General features: G+C 37.9%; 1 protein-coding gene across 4 annotated transcripts in view; it reads right to left on the reverse strand.

Moving 5' to 3' along the window:
• Positions 1–20,380, reverse strand: part of SEMA3C (semaphorin 3C) — a 114,437-nt gene that overhangs the window by 79,599 nt on the left and 14,458 nt on the right. Inside the window, exon 2 of one of the 4 annotated variants that reach the window (XM_027679454.1) lies at positions 12,905–12,941. The exons of the other annotated variants lie outside the window; for them this stretch is intronic. The gene's annotated coding sequence lies outside the window, so the exon portion shown is untranslated. The remainder of the gene's footprint in view (positions 1–12,904; positions 12,942–20,380) is intronic. 4 annotated transcript variants of the gene reach the window in all.

Genomic DNA, 20,380 nt, shown 5'->3' on the forward strand with positions numbered 1-20,380 from the left:
TTTATATTTCAGCAAAGGCAATAAATGTATGTTTTATTTATTGTACCACTCACAGGGAAGCTAATGTAATGGACCAAATCAAAATGGAGAAGCATAGTTGGTAAGGATCACCCTGCTAAGCTAAAGAAGAACCAATATATGTAGATAGGCTCACAATGTTTTTTTCTGATAAATGTGTAATTCTCTGTGGACCACCTCTCACATTCTTACAACACAACCTGTTTAAGTTTGCACAGGTCAAGTTTGTCTTATGAATCCATACTAAAAATTAAGTCAGTAGCTCACTGCCTTGTCCTCCATGGATCTGGGGAACCACTGATAAACCCCCATGGCTGTAACAGTTTTGAAGACTGTTATCAAGTTCCTTTCTCCCACATGATGAGTCTTCTCCTTTCCAGACTAAACAAACCCAGCTATTTCAAGCTTTCCTTGTAGGTCATATCTTTATACCTCTTATCAGCCCTGCTGCTGTCCTCCAGACTCCCTTCACTTCGTCTACATCTTTGCTAACTGCAGTGACTAAAACTGCATTCATCACTGTGAAGAAGAGTAATTGCCTCCTGTGCCTGAAATGGACATTTCCATGAAATTTATGTGACACAATTACGTTATTCCTTTCTTAGCCTGCAAGGTAGTACACCTAACTCCAGTTCTGTGATGTTGCAGCACAATTTTCTCCTTTTTTTCATTTGACCATTTAATTTCTTCTCCCTAATTGCACATATAGACTTTTCAGTTCTCCTAATTGAATTTCAGTTTATTGATTTCAGACCATTTTTCAATTCAGGGAGATTATTCTGAGCTCTGACCTTATCCCCCAAAAATCTTGAAATTCCTCTCAGCTTAGTGTCATGTTCAAATGTGGAAATTCTACTCCATCATCCAAACTGCTGCTGAAAATGTGTAATAGAAACAGATTCCAGACACTTTGCAATCACACTAGAGAAGTCTTTCCAGTTTGACAACAAAACAGTATTCTTAAATTATTTTCCACCCACTAAGCATACATTAAATTAACCTAGACCTTAAATGAATTTGAAATGGGCAATGCTAAGTCAAGCTGTAACAGATGCACTTCCTCACATCCATAAAAGCAGACACTCCATCAAAGAAGGAATTTGGATCAGACTACAATCTACTTTAGACCTTATAAATCTACTTTGCTTGATTCTATTCACCTTACTAGCCTTCAAATGTATTTAAACTGACTTTTACAGCATTTTGGTTAATTTGGAAGCTTTTTGGTTCCTGTATTATTGACATGTCCATACTTTTTTAAACCCTCTGTTTACTTCTTTGCAAAGAGCAGCCACATCTTTGCTGATCCACCATGCTCTGATCCACTTGGACACCACCATCCTTTAAGGGCTCTTGAAAAGACTCACTAATGCTGAACTTAGCAAGTAAGAAAAAATCACTATTATGTGAGTAACATTGAAGACACAAGATTACAGTGTTGAACTGTGATAATAGGAGCCTGGCACTGTTTGGTAGCACTTTCCCAACCAAATATGAGTTAGGGTTAAGTATGGAAATTTCCAGGATAGATGATTACCAGCAAATGCTTTGGATGCAGATTCCCTGTTTTAGAGATAAAGGTAATTTTTAGGGTAGACCTGGGCTGTTTCATGCCCCATGGCATCAGTACCCAGGAAAGTTCCTAGAAAGTTGTACTTGTTAGTACAACCATAGACTTGGAACTGGGGACCTTACACTTTCCCTAAATTTGTCTAGGATAAACTTAATCAGCCTCTCACATTTGAAAATATCTAGCTTGGATAAATATCCTTTAACTTGTTCTTTTTGAATTATGATCACTGTTTTCTTCCTTCCTCCACACTAAACCGTTATAAGCACAATATTTTTTTTTGCTCTCTTTTCAGTCAGCTACAGAGTTGTACTTTTCTTTTGCACTTCTTACTCATATCAAGACCTGCAGGATAAAAAAAATTTGCATAACTCTGAACCAGGCTTACAGTAAATCATCAACCTGTTCTAAAGTAACTCTTTCGAAAAACAGCAGTTCGTCTGTTCTTCACTGATTCGTCAAGTAAGAAGCAGTGTTCCTAGAACAAAGTTAGGGTTTAGTGAATTTATTGTTAGAACATGTATTTCAAAATAATTTTATATAATTATGGAAGCTTTTATTCCAGTTTGCTTAAAAGCACTGTAACACAAAAAGAATGTGAAGGTCTCTGATACACATGTTCATTTGCACTCTTGGTCAATTAATGCATAGACCTTTCCTAAACTACTTAGGTAATCAGATTTTTCTATTAATTTAGTAGCCAGAAACCACCACTTTATCAGAGTCTTATATATATTTTTAGGTTATACAAAGGTTGCTCAACACATTTGTTTTCAGTTGCTCAACCAAAATTGTTGGGACTAAATTTTTCCATTTTGGCTCTTTGGCTTGGGCTGGAACCCTGGAATTTTTCAGCTACACATTTCCGCTCTCCTAAAAAAGAAGGCTGAGTATAATATATACTTTTACCATAGTCATGTAAATAACATAATATAAAAGGTTTGAGAATCCCTACAATAACTGTTCTGAAATTTTACAAGGAAGTGTCCTCTACTGTCTTCTGGAAAAAGCAGCCACGTGTGACCAAAATGGGCACTTCTGAGAAATTATTCTTTGCCTGTGCCCAGCAGGGACATGTTTCAGCCTGGACCAAATGCCTCATATCAGGCCACAATACCAGACCACAGAGAAAGGAACTTGTCTCAGATGTTGCCTTTTTTCCATAAACTCAAGACTTACATCCTTTTACCTCACCTTCCAACATGAGGTCAGGCACAATGTGGACATAATCCCTTCTACCAAATACAACGAGTAACACCAGGAGGGAGGCTGCACTATGGTTAAAAGTGACTTCTCTAGGTTTCATCAACAAGGGTCATCTCATTGTCATTGCCACTTAAGTGGCAGAGGATTGAACAACCTCAAAAATCATATATGGTTTATGATTTTTATGAGCATGAGCATGACAGGAGAATTTTAGCAGAAGAGGAAGGAAGTACTCAATGCTTTTAAAACACTGTTGTTAAGTTTTTTATGAATTCATTCAGCTTTACTTTGAAAGAAAACTAATGCTGCAAATTCAAGCACTCAGGAGATTAAAAGTGCCTCAATAAAACCTAATTTGACCTCTATGTTATTGTGAATTATAATACTATGAATTATAACATGTTTCTTAATTACATCAGCACATTTACCTTAGTACTCCAATTAACTCATTCAGTGCATGGAATATTGAACAACCTTGAAGTAATTCATTTTTTTTCCATCTTCATTCCTCAGTGATAAGGATCATTTGACCTCTCTTGAAAACAATATTCTCAATTACTCTGGGCTTTTCAACACTGCTCAGAGAAGCACCTGAATGTCTTTAGAAATGTTAACTAAATTACTACTATAACATGTCTATTAACTTATAGATGGAAAACTGAAAGTCTTAATATTTGTCACTTTTGCAATCAAACAGAAATTTCACCCCTGCTAAAAGCACTTTGTGACCATCTGAAAACTACTTAATTGTCTGGTCTAGAATTGTCAATGAAAACTGTGGAACAGACAAGAGGACTCAATTTCCTCAGAAACACTGAGCCGAAATGTTTTTCTTCCACTTTGTACCTTCCACAAATAACAGCAGAGATCCACAGCTGGGAATCATATCTCAGGCCCTGATTAATTCCAAAGATGCAGGTAGACTACAAATAACTGGAATGATAATTTCACAATACATGATCACAAAACAGCTGAGTTAAATTTAGGCTGGCTATTTTCTAGTCTTTTAGTGATTGACTTGATCCTTCAGTAATGCTCTCTTCACACGGATGGGTTTTTTGAAGACATTTGTAATGCATCTAATTCTCACCCATGCTCACTTATCAGTTCTATTTCCAGGCTGATGTGAAGGGGGAGCTCTGTGAATAGCTGACCTAATATACTGAAAGGCTTCACATTTCACAAGCTCTTATGCTTTCCGATATTTGATAATATAGTTTGTCAGTTTTTCACTTTTCATCCAACCTGGGATCCTATCAGAGATTTCCGACAGGCTCCCTCTGAGGGAAGAGACTCCACAGCAACATTTAGGTCATGGGAATCTTTCAACTGACCTTAAGGGACAGTGGATCAGATTTTTAAAAGATGCCAAAAGGGTGTTTTCCTCTTTATTTTACAGAGCTTCAGACCACTGTTCAGACAAAAGGCAACACGCTGGTGTGCTGAGACATCGAGCTCAGTCTGCCAGGCTGATGTGTGGATGTAGGAGTTCTTGACCTCCTCATCAATTGCAAGAGAGATTCCACAGCTCAGAGCTAAGGTAACCAAAACCTTTGAAGTAGGTTATAAACATGCACAGTGCACAAATAACCTGGTGGTTTTGTTCCTTGCTAGAGGAAATTTTCGGTGTATTTATCATGTCCTTTGATGCTCCCTGCAAATTCACAAACAAGAGGCCACATGTCCTTTCGACGAAACTTCACTTATAAATGTATGTAAAACAAGCTGATGGAAGAGTTTGGAAGAGCTTGAAATAAACAAACAGAAAGAGTTACCCGTACATCACCAAAATACAGTTTAGTTACAATTTAAAAGCTCAACAAGGCAAGCTCTGGCTTCTGCAAGTTACAAAGGGTAGTTAAATAGCTATTTTTAACTAGTTATTTAAACTAAGTATACCATGTCCAAACATGAGATTAAGATATACACTGGCTATGTGTTTCAGCTCTTTTTAAATAAACCCCCACAAGCTATGCACATTAGAATTAAGCAGACACAGTTAGGAATGACATCGCTTTTTCCTGCACAAAATTTCACTCATTTCTAGAGCTGAACTCAAGCAAAATCTAATGAGCGGATCTGAATTATTCAGACAAGTCATTTTATCCTAAATAATAGAAAAGGAGTGGAAAGGACTGCCTCAAGACCTCCTATATTAGATGGAAGCAAATTTAGAGAGGCAACTTATCTGGAATAGGTAGTGATGGAAATGAGAAGTAGGGTTCATAACTGGGCTACGTACTACACGCTAAGTGAGAATCTAAACAGAAGCCAGCTTAACCTGGAAGTCTGGATTTGTTGTTGGTCACCATTCATAATGAGAGGAGAGAAATCCTGAACTAAAGGCACTGAGAATGGCTTTGCAATGGCACACAACATAAAATATAGTTGTTCCCACAAACTTTGATCCACAGACCTGTCAACATTGTTCTCCACAACAAACCACAAAAAATATGAAAGCAGAATTCTTTAAAAAAAACCCCTTTATTTTAGGCCTTTGACTTAGGCTTTCTCTTTTCAAAGTATACATTAAATCCAGGCCTTGATGATTTCTATGTAGTTTTGTAAAAAATCTATCCAAATTTCACAAACATATTTACAATTTTTGTTTTCTGCAGATTTCTTTCAGCTCTATCCAAGTCTAGAGGGTTTGATGCATATGCATGAAAAAAAAAATTTAAACTATGCTGTTTCATGAAAAGGTAGTGTCAGTCTTTACAAATATGAAAACATCTTGCAGAAAAAAAACTATGGACTACTGTACACTGTATTCCTTGGTAGGATCTCCAGAGTAGCAACTATAGACAGGCTGCTCATCAGTGAACAAATTACCATTTTGATCAGCTTTTACAAACATTCATCTTTTGCTGCCCCAAACATTTGAATGAGACTAGTCAACCCTTTCATCTAAATGAGCTGCTGTTGCACAGCGTACCATTAGCTTATATAAACCTGCTGCTGTAAGCATCCATTACCACAGCCTGGTAGTGACATATTGATTTTCAAGCTGGAACTACTTCCCTTGAGACTAAAGAGCATATGGCTGTTTGTTAGACCTGCTGGATAAAACATGTTGATGGCTAGAAGGAAAAAGATGGGAAAAGTAGGTGTCAGTCTTCGTGATTTTTAAAAAATTATTAATTTTAAATCTTATTTTCACTCTTAAAATAAGAACAATAACTCAGTCTTAATAACTGCCTTTTTTTTTTTAGACTGAATGAGCTTCAGAATTGGGTCTTCCACTGTGTTTATTACAGGCAGGAATTCATAAGCATTGGGCTTACAGTCAATAGTGATATCAAGTTGAAACTATTAGATTTTGAGCTAAAACAGAGTATTGAAAGGCAGCACCAGAGACTATTGGTATATATGTAACTGAGATCATAATTAAACACCTGTTGTACACAGTCTGTCCAGACAGCTGGACAGCCGTGCAAGCTTGGAGAGTCTTCCTGTGAAATGCTTAATGGGCTTTATGTTAGAACATAAAGAAAGCTGGTTTAACTCACACTAAAAGTCTCTGCTGTGTCTACCCCAAAATAGCTACAGGGGTGGAATATAATGGAAATAATTTTTCAAATGAGATTCCATCTTTTCCCCAAAAGAATGCCTCCACACATGAATTAAATCAGTATTTGGAGTGCTAAATTTCTATGTTTAGCAGTATAAAAGTCATAGTTATTGAGACTTTTTAGTCTGGACATGTAAATTATATTAAGTGGCAAAATTATGCATTGCAAATATATTCTGAGGAACTCAGAAAACCTGTGCAGAGCAGGAACAGGTACAGTGGAAGAGCAGCACACACAAAAACTTTTGCAGGTGCTAACGTGCATAGGAGGAGGGTGGCTTGTCACAGAGGGAAGGCAAAAACCTTTTGTGAGAAGACAGCAGGCACTGTGTTGTTCTTCAAACTCTCCCCTCCCAATAAATCTCTTCAAAATATGCTGTAATACCAAAGCATGAGATAATTATGTTTCTGGACTGTTACATGAATGTTAAATCCCCTGGGAAGCCAATGAGCCCCTCGTGGCAAATACTTAGGAGCATTATAGAAAGAAAAGGTGAAACACTTGAAGCAACAGGAAAGTTTTATTCATCTTTAACATGATTTAATGAATACACATTTCTTCCTTCCATGGAAGCCAGCAAGTGGCCCACTGAGTTTAACCAAATTAGACTCTGTGACAAACCAACCAAAGATTTTCTTTACTTCTTTTCTAGTGGGGAAAAAAAAATTCCTTCCCACTTTAATTCAGCTCAGTACTTTCCTGGCTGGTCCGCTCATTCTGAAGCAGAGTCCACTTCTGCTTTCCTCCTGCCATCATTCCTCACTCTTCCTCTCACTCCTCCACTGCTGATCAGAGCCTGCTGCTGTGGCATACTCACTAGTGGTGCTAATGCTCGTTCAGCCCCCATTACACCAGGACCAATTCCTGGAAAGACTATATTCTTAAAAAGCTTTTCTTTATTAGAAACTTGAAAACATATTTTAATAATTTTTAAAAAAATGTTACTTCTAACGAGCAGAAGTAATTGCTGCCCATGAGGCAACTGAAACAAACTAACCTGCAGCTGCAAGCTCAATCCACTTAAACTGCATTAAGGACTGTCAAACTAGGTTTTACTAACACTGTCAGACCAGCGGGTTAAAAAGCAAGCACTCAAGTGCTCAGTGTCTCTTGAACTTTTCCTAACTACTTCTGGCACATCTTTAACTGTAAAGTTCAGAGACTTCCAAAAATACACGGCGTGAGACACAGCTGCCCGCTGGCAGTGGCATCTCCGTCCGGGAAGGCTGCTCTGCCTGGGGGGATGGCCATGACCCCAGACTGGATCGCAGGGCAGCTCTGTCATCTCGGCAAAAAGTCAAGAGAGCTCAACCATGGCATGGGCAGCAGCACTGCAGAGCCTGGAGTCCTGTCTGGCTGTGGCGGTCACTGGAAAGCCATGCTGCTCTCATGGAGACATGGAGGTTGGACAGGGACAGTCAGATTTGCCCACGATCACCTCAGTAAAATCCAAGTCTCTGTTCAGACATGGGGAATAAAGTGTGAGAAGCACAGGATCAAATCAGGCTCAGGAAGAACAATCACTAGAGTTGCTGCAGCATAACTTCAGGGAACTCTGTATTTAAAGGTGGAAAGTAATAATGATAATGAAGATAAGCAGCAGAAAAAATGATGTAAAATGTACCTGAAGATTAGAAGCACTGATTTCTCTTATTTTCAGTTCTGATGTCTCATACATATTGAAAAGTGATAGTAGCGTCTTATTTTCCCACCAGTTGTACAGATTTCAATGCCATTTCTGTAGTTTACTCAGTGGCTCTCCCACATAGAGCCTCCTGATATGGTTAATATTGCACAATGTTGTCATCCAGGCTTCTTGGCTTTTATGCAAAACCTCTTCACAGCAGGCAATAAAACACTGCTTTAAAATCCAAGGATAAATTCTAATGATCCCAGTCAAAACATAAGCATTTTCTATTTTATTTCATACTTGTTCAAATGCTGCTTTCAAATTTTTTCATACTTTCAAGGAAGTGATAAAACTAATGGGCTCAAAGGTACAGCCTACATTCATTTACCCTACTTAAAGAACAGTAGCATCAAATTAATTAAACACCATTAATTGAACACCATTCCCTATTGCATACCTAAACACTTCTGCACTTTAAACCTGTCTGCTGCATGGCACGCAGGCATTTATCCATAAAGAAAGCAGAAGAACAAACCAGAAATTCTTCTCATTTTGCATATATCATATATTACAAACCTTTGAAGCCTATGCAAGTTAAAACTGCTTTCAGGCACATTTATGCACCTAAAAGGAAAAAAAATCAACCAAACAAAGAAAACCCCCAACAAAACGAAAGCATCCAACACATATAGGTCTAATTTAATTTGTTTGTTATATTTACCTGGGTCCTATTTTGTAAGGATACAATTGCTAGACAAATAATATCTTACGCATTAGACAAAACAAAAAAAGCTTTTCCTGAACATCATGGTGAGTGTTTTGTTTTCTATCGTTCTTTAAGAAAAGCCCATTCACACCCCTGCAAGCACTTGCTTCTCTAAACCCCTTTTATCCTCCAGCCCAAGAAACTGTGGATCTGCTGAACTCTTTCTTAAGACTGAAAATTCCTCAACAATTCAACTTATTTTCTGTTACACAGTAAACAACAGGCATAAGGAGATGATTTTACATGCAAATTGCACAACAGCAGTAAAGACTCCACTGATGAGCTACATTTCATTCTCCTTTCCATCACTAACTTCTTTCAGGGCATGCAGAGGCTGCTTTCTGCAGAGTATGTCCTGATGCTGAGAGGCCAAGGAGGCAGCAGACTGCTAAATTGTGTAATATGGAGTGTTGGCACCAGTGACAATTGTCTGAGTAAACAATGTTACACCAAGCCTGAGGCACACATAACACCTCAGACCTAAGCATCCTTGTTGGTTAAGTATGAGGCTGTTCAGAGCACAAGTCTATATGCAAGTCAAAATCCTGCTTTCAAATGAAGTTCTCAGCAGAAATGTACCCAGAAGAATGTACCAAAAAAGGATTCAGCATTGGCAGCAGGACCCTGATGAAATCTGCTTACAATGGAATATTCCAACATCAGTAACAATACTGACAGTAGCAGTCACATAGTTAAAAACATGTTCCTACATCCTACAGTACTACAACATTGTCTGGATCTCTCTGCAACCAGCAGACTGCGCTGACACCTAAGTGCTACAGGGGAAAGCAGGGTGACAAAAATCCTGAGATAAGGCAGCCTAATTCAGCATTGCTGCCTGCTATTACCAGCAACCCAACTCCACATGGGTCTCCCCCATTACACCTGACAAGGGTGTAATGTCTCAGGCACCACTAAGGAAATTACCTGAGTGACCTTCAAGTGTGTGACTTCAGGTATCATTTCCTTTCATAGGTAAAACCTGAGATTTCCATCTCCAGTCAAGCTGAATGGCAAAATCTAGGATAAATTAGTCTGAAAGCCTCTGAAACAACATACTCTCTACACCCTTCTGTTCTACTGCACATGTGGTCTTTAGAGGGCAAGAATAGACTTGTGCCTGATATATGAAAGAGTTGAGAGTACAGGCCTATGCATTTGTACAGTTGGTGAGTCAATGGCAAAATGACAAGCTTCAGGAAACAGAAGCACATCAACATGTAGAGTTGTCCAAAGTCTTGGCTCTATTAGTTCACTAGTTCTGTGTCACTGCTGATATGGGAATGTGCCTATGGACTTGGATCACTGTAATTTTACCATTTCAAATCTAATCCCTTAATACACAATTAGGAAGGTGATGCATATTCACCAACTTCAAGGGAGTTAGTCTCGATTTGCACACATTAAATTACCATTAGAACAATGGAAGCGTATGCACCTGCAAGAAATTAATTAAAAATGCACTGAATTGTATTTAGCATCACTTTGAAGCCTACCTGGAAGAATCCCACCATAGAACAGCCCTTTACCACCCTGAGTTTATCCATGAAACAATGAACTTTCCTGCTAAGTTCTTCAGTGTTAGTAATGTGAAGGACAACTCGCACAAGTTTGGAACACTAAGTATTCAAGAGACTTAAGAAACAGAATTCTGAAGGAACACCAAGAAAACATGAACAAACAAACAAACAAATCGAAGCATGCCCAGCAAGGTCAAAAAAATGATTGTAAAGCAACACAGCAACAGTTTCTGTGTGAGAACACTGTGCTCAAACAGGACAGGATTAGGAGGGTGCACAAAAGTATAATTGACTGTTACAAAGAGTTACAAAATAGAAAACAAAGGCTCATAGTTAGAAAATAATTCTTCTTCCTGAAATAACAGAAAAAATTTTCTGTGCTTAAGGCGTTCATTACTGAGCAAGAGAAAGCACTACAAAAATGTGCTGGAGCAAACACTTTTTCAATAAAATTAGGTGGATTAGAAGAGTTAAGATTTCTAATATTTCTGTTTTTCACAGTTCCTATATTTATAATACAAGTCTTAAGACAGAGGTCTCACAGTGACCTTTTGTGCCTGTGTGTATACGTGTGCACACATACACAAAGGAACAGAATTGTGTGTGTACATGTGTAAATCAGGAAAAGAGAGATTTAGACACCTTCCTTACCTGGGGCAAAAAACATAAAGTGTTCTGAATTCACAAGTATCTTGAATAGATATCTATTCTGTTGCTTGAGGGAATGAGACATAAAAGCTCTGAGAAACAAGGAAAGTTAATGAAACAGAGCCAAATTCTCTAATTTCATTAGAGGTAAATGCAGCTGCCCCCACATACACAGCTGAGAAGGCTACTTGAATGACGAAGAGAGAAAAGGGAGTCAGTCTAAATGTGTGGTTTCAAATTGTATTTTTCACTGTCAGCACAAATTCTAATTGCAACATAAGGCAATTTTTATTCATTACACACTTCAGAATTAGCTCATAAGTTACCCTGCATTTCATGGTTTTTAAATGAGTATCATCAGGGTTGTTCTGACACATGCATTGACTACAATGCATGCCTTATTTTGAAGAAATGTACTATTTTCACCCTCACTAATTTTATCACTTTTTTTCCCCTTTACTTCTGCGAAAATAATTTAGAAAACTAAATTCACTTTCTTCATCATTTTATATTTGCTTTCAGTGCAGTAGTTTCCTTCAAGTCATAAAGTAAATTGTTTTTACAAAGTACCAAATGACAATTTAACTAACCTTGTAAAGTTTTAAAGGAGTTATTCACCAGGGCTTAAATCCATTCCAGAACACAGGCATCTCTGTATGTCTATATGCAGCATTTGGGGATCACTATCATATAAAACTGACAGATTTGTTCACTCACAACAGTAAGAACTTAAAACCTCCAAGCACAGGAGTACCTTCTGGCAACATGTACAAAATTAACTCAGTTTTGGCATCTGTGAGCCAGTTTAAAGCCAGGCCAGAGTGTTACCAGCCTTCCAAAATTAGATGTTTCCCAACATTCAGCCTTGGAGATGCAGCACAACAACTGATGTATGAGGCCTAATCCATGCAGAAGACAGTCAAAGAGAAGATTTTGGGGCCACAGGAATCATCTGGTGGATGTGGAGAAAGGAATCGCAGTTGGCCACAGCTCTGGTCTTCCACCATCCCAAAGGCTGCACTAAAAGGACAATTTGTCTGTTTTACAGAGTTACCAGCCACTATAAAATAAAGTTGTAAGTATGAAAACAAGACATTGAACTTAGGACTTGGATCTAACCTGAGCTACTTATGCTTCTCAGTCGAGTTCAACTCCTTCTGAATTATTTTTTGTATATCACAGCAGAGCCTACAGAAAAGAGTGAAAAGTGCACTTTGATTACCTTACCTTATGTCTCCTACTTACAACAGTTACTTAAGAAACATGGTCTGGAATTGGAACTTCTGACTCCTTCCTTCAAATTAATATGGAAATTAAAACATTTTCTCTCTCTCTCTTTGTTATATACAATGCAGAAAAGAAAGTAATCTCTGCTCAGCTCTTTGAATGTAAACTATGCAAACATTTCTCTTCAGGCAACGATCCTGTGTGCAGATTCCAGGCTAATAGCAGTACCTCCCTGCAGACCTGAACAAGACAACTAAATACTAAGATTTGTGTTCTATTCCTGTCCTCCAAGATTATCCCCTTCATACTTCCAGGTAAAGTTTAAAGAAGCATGACAATTTTTGGAGTATTTGTTTATTTGACAGGGTTGCCTAATTCTCCCCATGGGCACAAGAGCAAGCACAGACACAAAGACATAGTGGCTTTTAATTCCACTGCAGGAGCCAGTCACATGTTTTTGCCAGGTATTTCAGCACATCATTTTTCTGCTGTATTAGCCCTCACTCTGTAATATTGTTTGCATGCAGTCACTATCTTTTTTACATTCCAGCATATAACATATAGCAAGTAGATTGTTAAAGCTCATCCAATATATATTAATAAAAAGTTTTCAGATATTAATGTCAGACACCTTTGTATGTGATTGTGCCACTGCATGTTAGCCATTATACAGTTTGCTAGTGGAGTGAGAAGAACTTAAATTCTCAAATCACAGCCCATCAGTTACCACAGGTATCTGTCACTCACCTGTAATGATCCATCCTTTATTCTAGAACAGCAAGGCCTGGGAACGTGTAAATATGAGGATGCTTGGGTGAGAATTTATTGTTGTTGCAGAAACCTAATGCAATCTATCCAGACATAAAATGCATTCATTTTTGTTGATTTTAAGCTGAGCTACTAGTGGAGCTACTAAGAATACTCTGAACACATATTTTAGTTTCTGTTCTTATTTCTAGCTCTAAGGTAAATACTTTTAGGCATATTTTTTTTATTTAATGAGACATATGCGTGTTTCCACTGAGTGCTTAAATGCATTAAAAAATCCATGGTATTTGTCTACTAGGCTTATACAGTATGTAAACCAAACTATGAAAAGGGATGGTATTCGTACCCAGTGGTTAAAGGCACAAAAGAGCCATGGGAACCTTGCTCTGGCTTTTATTTTTGCCTTAGTAAAACAAACCCTAATTCTTTATTTGTCAAATTACTATCTGTTACAGTTTGAACTTTCCTCAAGCTTTACTCCACTAATGAAGTTTAATCTCCCTCTGGCTTGGAGCAAAAGAGCATTGTGAGTTCGTGTGTAGGCAGCGTGAATGTGGTTTTGCAGAAAAGGAAGTCTTCTGAATGTTGGGGGCTAAAATCAATGGAAAATGGAAGTCAGCCTATTGCCCTTGTTTTTCCAGCTGTCAAATTTTACTCTTATAAAGCAGACGGTATTTCTTTACAACCTCATTAGTTTTTCCTAAGCAAACTGACAATACCATTCACTGTTCTGTGAACAGAATCTCCATAATTTATGCTATTCTTCTGTGAGAAATACTCTGAACACTTGTGTGTAGAAAAATGAACCTTTCAGCAATGTGTTCAGAGGCCCAAACATCTCTTCTACTTTATTTTAAATTTTAACTTGGACAGGGAACTAGATACAGAAGGGAGAAAATGTGAATCAAATTGGAGGAGACAGTAAGTGTGAAGAATTTTAAGGGCAATGCATATTTTAGCCTGGCAGAATAGTATATAGTCTCTTAAGGACCTTAGAAATAAGTAACAATAGGTTTTATAGAAAGAGAAAGGCATTACAAAGATTGGTTCTCTGAATTCCTTCTGTAATTATACTATTTTAAAAGCAGCCAAATTGGGGATGGGGAAAGGTCCTTTACTCTGCGAGACAATCTATGATTTCACATGAGATCTTCATGTTAGACTTGTGCGTACACAGCAGATCATCACCTTTCTGACCCATGGTTTTGTCATGAGTGAAAATTTCTCACATATGTTGTACTGGTTAAGATTCAGCAGGTCTAGCTACGACAGGAGTCAACAACTGAGCAGGAAGAAAAACTTTGCATCTATTGCAAGCTACAGCTATCGACTTTGTATAATCAAACTCAAACTAGCAAGGCTGGCATTTGGGTTTTACTTTTTCCCTTCCTCTAAAGATTTGAAATGCTGGGAGAAATGGTCCTACTCTCAGTCTGTTTCCAATGAATCTTATTACTATAATGGAAAAAAAGGCAGCTTTAATCAGTTAGGTATGAGACATATTTAATTGACTGCAGGAGAGACAGTAATGAATTATTGCTTCCCATACACCCCCATGTTTTTCTCACCAACTAACATAAGCATTAGCACTGCTCTGATGAAAATGAGAGTATTTTGCTTTTGATTTTGCCTTCTCTTCTGAACTGTAGTGTAACATTCCCTCAATTAGGAAAATTAAATACTCTCAAATGTGGAAATATTAACAAACTGTACAAGACAGCACAATTACAGAGAAGGCTTGTTTCTTCAACCTTTCTCTGAACTTGTAAATTACTGATTTCTTTTTGTGGTAGTTGCTTGACATGCCTCATTTCAATTGCTGCCAGTTGTCATAAGATGGCAAAGTACACAAAAATCTTTAATTCTGCTTCCACCAGACAAACCTCAACAAAAAGCTTGGGTACAGTCATGTTGGATAGTGGCTAAAGAGAAAAGCAGGAAAAAACAAAACTGCAAACCAACTCAGTCTCTATAAATAATGCAAAGCCACAATTACTGGCATGGGCAGTGAAGAAGGGACAACAGCAAACATGTGCCCTGTTCATCATTGGCAAGAGCAGTAGCAAGGCCTGTCTTGACACGTGTAAGTGCCACCTTTTAACGCATACCCTCTTCCATGGGCTCTGAAACCTCTGAACTGAACAAATGCTTCATGCTGAAGTTTGGACACAAGAAAAAAGTTGTAAAAACATATAAGCTGATTTTAATCTATTCTGTTTTCATTCTAACTTTCATTAGAAAGTTGAATACTCTCTTACAGTGAAAGAAAACATTGAACTTTCATGTATCACTGTGTTCATAACTGCACACCCTCTTTTAGGGTGGAGAGGGATTAAATGTAGATTTCTAATTGAAATACGACACCCACTGGAAAATACTATCATAATCCAAAGTTCAGTAACATCATTGGACTTCAGAAGGGGTTTTTTGTCCCCACAGAATGGAATGTCTTTTCAGTTGTTGTTTCCTTTTGTTTTGCCAAAACCAAATGGAAACATGTAAGACAGAGAAAGACTGCTGCTATATAAGCAATATGCTGGGCATAAACCTCTGTGGACCATTTTGAAATTAAAACACATCTGTTCGAAGTGTATGGAGACACAGACATGAATACAGATTTTTTTTTCTTTAAATTTTGTGCCATAAGGTTTTGTAACACAGAGTTCTGTAACATAATCTTACTTTAATTTGTGTGTAACATCCATAAAATTGAACTCAGAATGAAAGCTGAAATAAACATCCTTCCCATATCCTTTTTCTCCTTAAGAGTTTCCTTTGGTTTTGACATTTTGGCCTGCTTCTGTTTGAGGGCCCATTCTATCTAGAATGCCCAGGTTATGCTGGAGGAGCAGTTTCCAGTTGTTGCAAAGTTGACTTAAAAAAAAAAAACCAACAAAAACAAACAAACAAAAGGGAAAAAAAACACACCAGAAAAAAATCAAAATAAAAAAACTTGCAAGACTTATTCCTGCATTCTGGATCAACATTACATGTCACTACGTAGCCAAAACCACACTGGAAGACTATGCTCTCTTCCCTGTGCTTAAATACCTCTCAGGTACCATTCCTCTCAGGTACCATTCCTCTCAGGTGGGATATGCACATGGAAGCAAAAAGTCTTAATCCTGTTAACATCATTTACATTAATTATCATCTACAACTAGAGCAGCACTAAATCTGTTATTCCCTTTACCTCGCTTTCAGCCTCTTCACATATAGGAGGAGTGAAGGCAGAGGAGGTGTGGCAGCTGGGCAAACAGAGGTGGTGTATTTTGCTATGAACTGTGACCCCCAAATCCTAAGCAGTATTTGTGGAAAAGAACAATCTTGTTAGTACTTCATTCTATCAATAAAGAAATCATCAAAGGATTTTTTTCCTAACTTAATTAAGAAAATACTTTTATTTGTTCTTAAAATAAATCCTCAGCTTGTCTAGTCTTTTTTATCATTGTCATTTATTATAGCAGATAACAGCTGCTGAGAGCCTTCAGTCACAGAGCTTTTCAAGCTTGATGGAAACATCGAGCTAATATTTTCAATGGCTCTGGGATCTAAACCCATATCTTCAGGATTAAGGCAGATCAAATGAAAATGAATATCCCATTACAGACAAAACCCATCTATCCTTTACCACATGGAAATGAATTTGTTTGCAGAGAATCTAAAGGAGTGAATTGAGATCTATTCTATTTTATTCTTCATATACAAGAGATTTTGCTCCTATTTTGGTATTACCAAATGATGCAATGCTTTGGCTTGCCCCAGTGACAAGGATTAATGCCCAAAATGTAAATTAATAGGGAACTGGTAAACGTGCTTTCCCTTTTAAACTGCATGTAGGAGTTGCAAAGGAATCAAACGGTATCCTCAGAAAGTTATAGAGAAACTTCTCTAAAAGTGGCTGGCAGGTGAGTTCCTCATGATATCATGAAATCCAACTTCAAAATACACTAAACAACTGCCATGACTACTCAAAACACATTTGTTGACATTCTCTGGAAAAAAAAAAAGCTCAATATTTGACTCTAATTGCATTGGGGCAAAAAAAATCTCCTTTTTCTTCCCCAAATGGACACTAAACCAACTTAATAGTCAGTGAGTACACACACAGAAAGATATATTGTTCTGATTCTGATTTTACTCAGTTTTAAAGTGGCTCAATGACGAACTCTTGTAATAGACACAGAGCCAGACTCTGTTCCTATTATATGCAGAGATGAACCTGGAGAGGAGTGAAGAGATGGTGAGCAATTACTGAAGCAAGCAGCTCAGCATTAGAATGGAAGATTAAAAATAAGCCAAGGAACAAATAATGTTTCTGGACCACAAGGCGCACATGTAGAAATGAGTGAACAAAGTCTGTTCAATTTTAAGAAATGAATGAAAAGGGGAACTTTTAGAATCAATCGTAGAATGGTTTGGGTTGTAAGGGATGTTAAACTTCATCTCATTTCATTTCCCCATAGGCAGGGACACCTTTCACTAAACCAGGTTGTTCAAAGCCTGATCTTGGCTGGGAACACTTCCAGGGATGAGGAATTACTCATCTTACTTATGCATAAAATGACCTGCTAGGAGGCTACTGGAACACTGATACTAAAGGGTGGGGTTTCCGCTATTGTAGTCATTCAGGCAGACCTGACTCAGAGCAACCTGATATAATCAGATCTACTTTGATAGTGTTGGCTGGGGGTCCCTTCCAAACCACATGATTCTGTGACTACAAAGACAGGAAAAATAAAGTGATTCCGATGAATAATGCCAATCAGAGACCATCACAGCCTTGTAGAGAGGTTAAACAAACCTTCCCTAAGTCTGTACAGCCTAACAACTGATACAGTCCTAAGGAATTTTTCAAATATTCAAAATATTTCAGTATAGGTCACATGACAGCTAAAGATTCAACTCAGAAGTATGCATCAGATTACTAATTTTTTCTGTGCTGGTTGTGCATGTATATGTGTGCACACACATCACTAAAGAGCAGAGCTTGAGTGTACAAACAGCCACTGAAAGGAAAGAAAATGAAATATCTTGGACAAATTTATGCATTCAAAACAGGATATGGCCATGTACTTTAGAATCTTTTACTCTGGATTTGCCATTTTAGTATCATTTTTGCAAACATTTTTTGCTGGACAACTGTCATACATCAGATAACATAAAACTTGCCCAGAAGTAGACACACACACCTCCACAAACACAGTATGTACTGTAGAAGTCTGCTTTATCTGCTCTGTGTAACATTATACATATGTACAGATACAAACTCCAAAAATAAACCAGAACCAGAACAAGTTCTAATATCTGTTGTGAGACCAAATGTATACTGTGAAATTTGGTCAATGTTATTTATATAATTTAACCTTTTTTCTGACCTGGTAATAAAGGAGTTCAGTAGAATTTCAAAACTAAATATACAAATTATGCACCTGTAAATTTAGTTACACGCTGCACACTCCATCATAACATGTACTGATTTAGTCACTGTATTATAAATGAGCTCAGTTTAACAAGAGGGCAATCCCTTTTTCTTAAACAAGAGAACAAAGGAGATTATGTACGGAAAACACAGGCAGAATCATCTGACATTGCTTTCATATAATTTCATTTAATGCTGCATATCTAGGATTTCTGCCATTCTTTAGAAGAGGAATTGTTATATTTTACTGTGCAAATACAGACAGACTCACGTCTTTCTCTTCCACACCAGGGAAATCTATCGTACTAAACTGTAAGAAAACAATTTACACAACATGCAAGGTTTCAATCTTGGAAACCTGCACTTCAGGCACAATAATTTGTGGTAAGCATCTAAATAAAAATTCCTGATGTTGAGTGTTTATAGCCTTCATTGTGGACACAGGCTGCCAGGTCATTTCTGACCTTTTTGAGAACAGCTAACTTTCTTCTTCAGAACTGCTTTAATAGATAAGCTGTGCTGAAAACACTGCCAACACAGATACCAACGCCTTAAGACTCACACCTGCTGATCACTGATAAAATCACAGAACCACAAAACATGCAGGTTGGAAAGGACATCTGAAGGTTGTGTCAGCCAAAATCCTGCTCAAAACAGGACTACCTACTGAAGTGAGCACAGCACCTCATCCAGCTGAGTTTCATATACCAGTGGACAGTCTGCTGCCTCCTTACACAACTGTTCCAATGTCTCACTACGCTTATAATTAAAAAACAAAACAAACCAACCAACCAACCAACCAAAGAAAAAAAAAAGAAGAAGAAGAAAGAAAGAAAAAAAGTTCTAGCATCTAAACAGCTGTCACTGTGCACTGCTGAGAAGAGTCTGACTCTCCCTATCAGACAGCCACAAGAAGAAACTCGGTTGTCATCATTTCCTTGTTTACCACGTGCTCCAACACCCATAACCGCCTGGTGGCCCTTCACTGGGGTTCCTCTATTTTGCCAGAACCTGTTATGCTGGCAGGGTCCAAAACTGGTCACAGCAATCTCTTTGCCTGATCTTTCATCTTCACAAATCAAAACAAATGAATTGGCACAGTTGCAGAAAACTTTAACATATAAATGACAGTAGGCCAGAACTATGCTCCATTCTTGTATAAAGCAAGCAGTATTTTGCCTCCTAAATGACCCTAAAGAGAATACATGTGGACTTTCTTCAACATGAGAAGATCTGATATCAGATTTGAAATCAGCTTCAAAGGAACTGGAGATTACCTCTGGAGCAGACATTAAGGCTGAATATTCTCACACTGCATGAGCTGGGGTGCAGTATCTTGTGCCTGTGAATAATCTCTACAAGACCCTTTTGCCTCTTGGTGCCTCCTATGTCACCCCCTCGCTCTCCACTGATAAACAGTTGCTTTCCTGAAAGAACCTTTTAGAGAAAAAATGTCCCACAAGCTGCTAATTCTCTCTGACACATCTCCACATACAACTTATACCTATCAACTAAAAGTCAGACCTATTTTGAAAAAAAGTCATCTCAGCAAACAGGTTGGGGCTATCACAGACACAGAGCTGGAAAAATAAGCAAAAGGAACAGTAAACAGTGAGTGGCCACCTTATTTATTCAGAGTGCTGTGGTTTATTGATGTTACAATCTCAAGTTTAGTTGATCTTAGATGTTACATGTTTTCTCTCACATCCAACCCAATCTGAAAGGGATTTCCAGCTGCCTAGGGATGCTTTCAACAGCCAAAAGCAAGCAATAAACCCCTTCCAATGCCATTGTACCCTTGTGTAAAAGAGAATAACCTTAAAGCAAAGGTCCTTCACAGTCACCACACAGACTGAAAAGAATAAACTCAGCTGCTTGCCTCTTGGACAAGACCAGGCAGAATTCTTTCACCTCTTTAAGGACAAGATAAGAGAGGAACTAAGGATACAAGGAGAAGCACAGGCTGCCTCATAACCAGCATTCCATGCTTGCCCTGAGTACCAATACTAATACCAACACCATACCAATAAAAA

The sequence above is a fragment of the Neopelma chrysocephalum genome, unplaced genomic scaffold (genome assembly GCF_003984885.1).
Source record: "Neopelma chrysocephalum unplaced genomic scaffold, ASM398488v2 Primary Assembly neopelma1_45, whole genome shotgun sequence".
Taxonomy (NCBI): domain Eukaryota; kingdom Metazoa; phylum Chordata; class Aves; order Passeriformes; family Pipridae; genus Neopelma; species Neopelma chrysocephalum.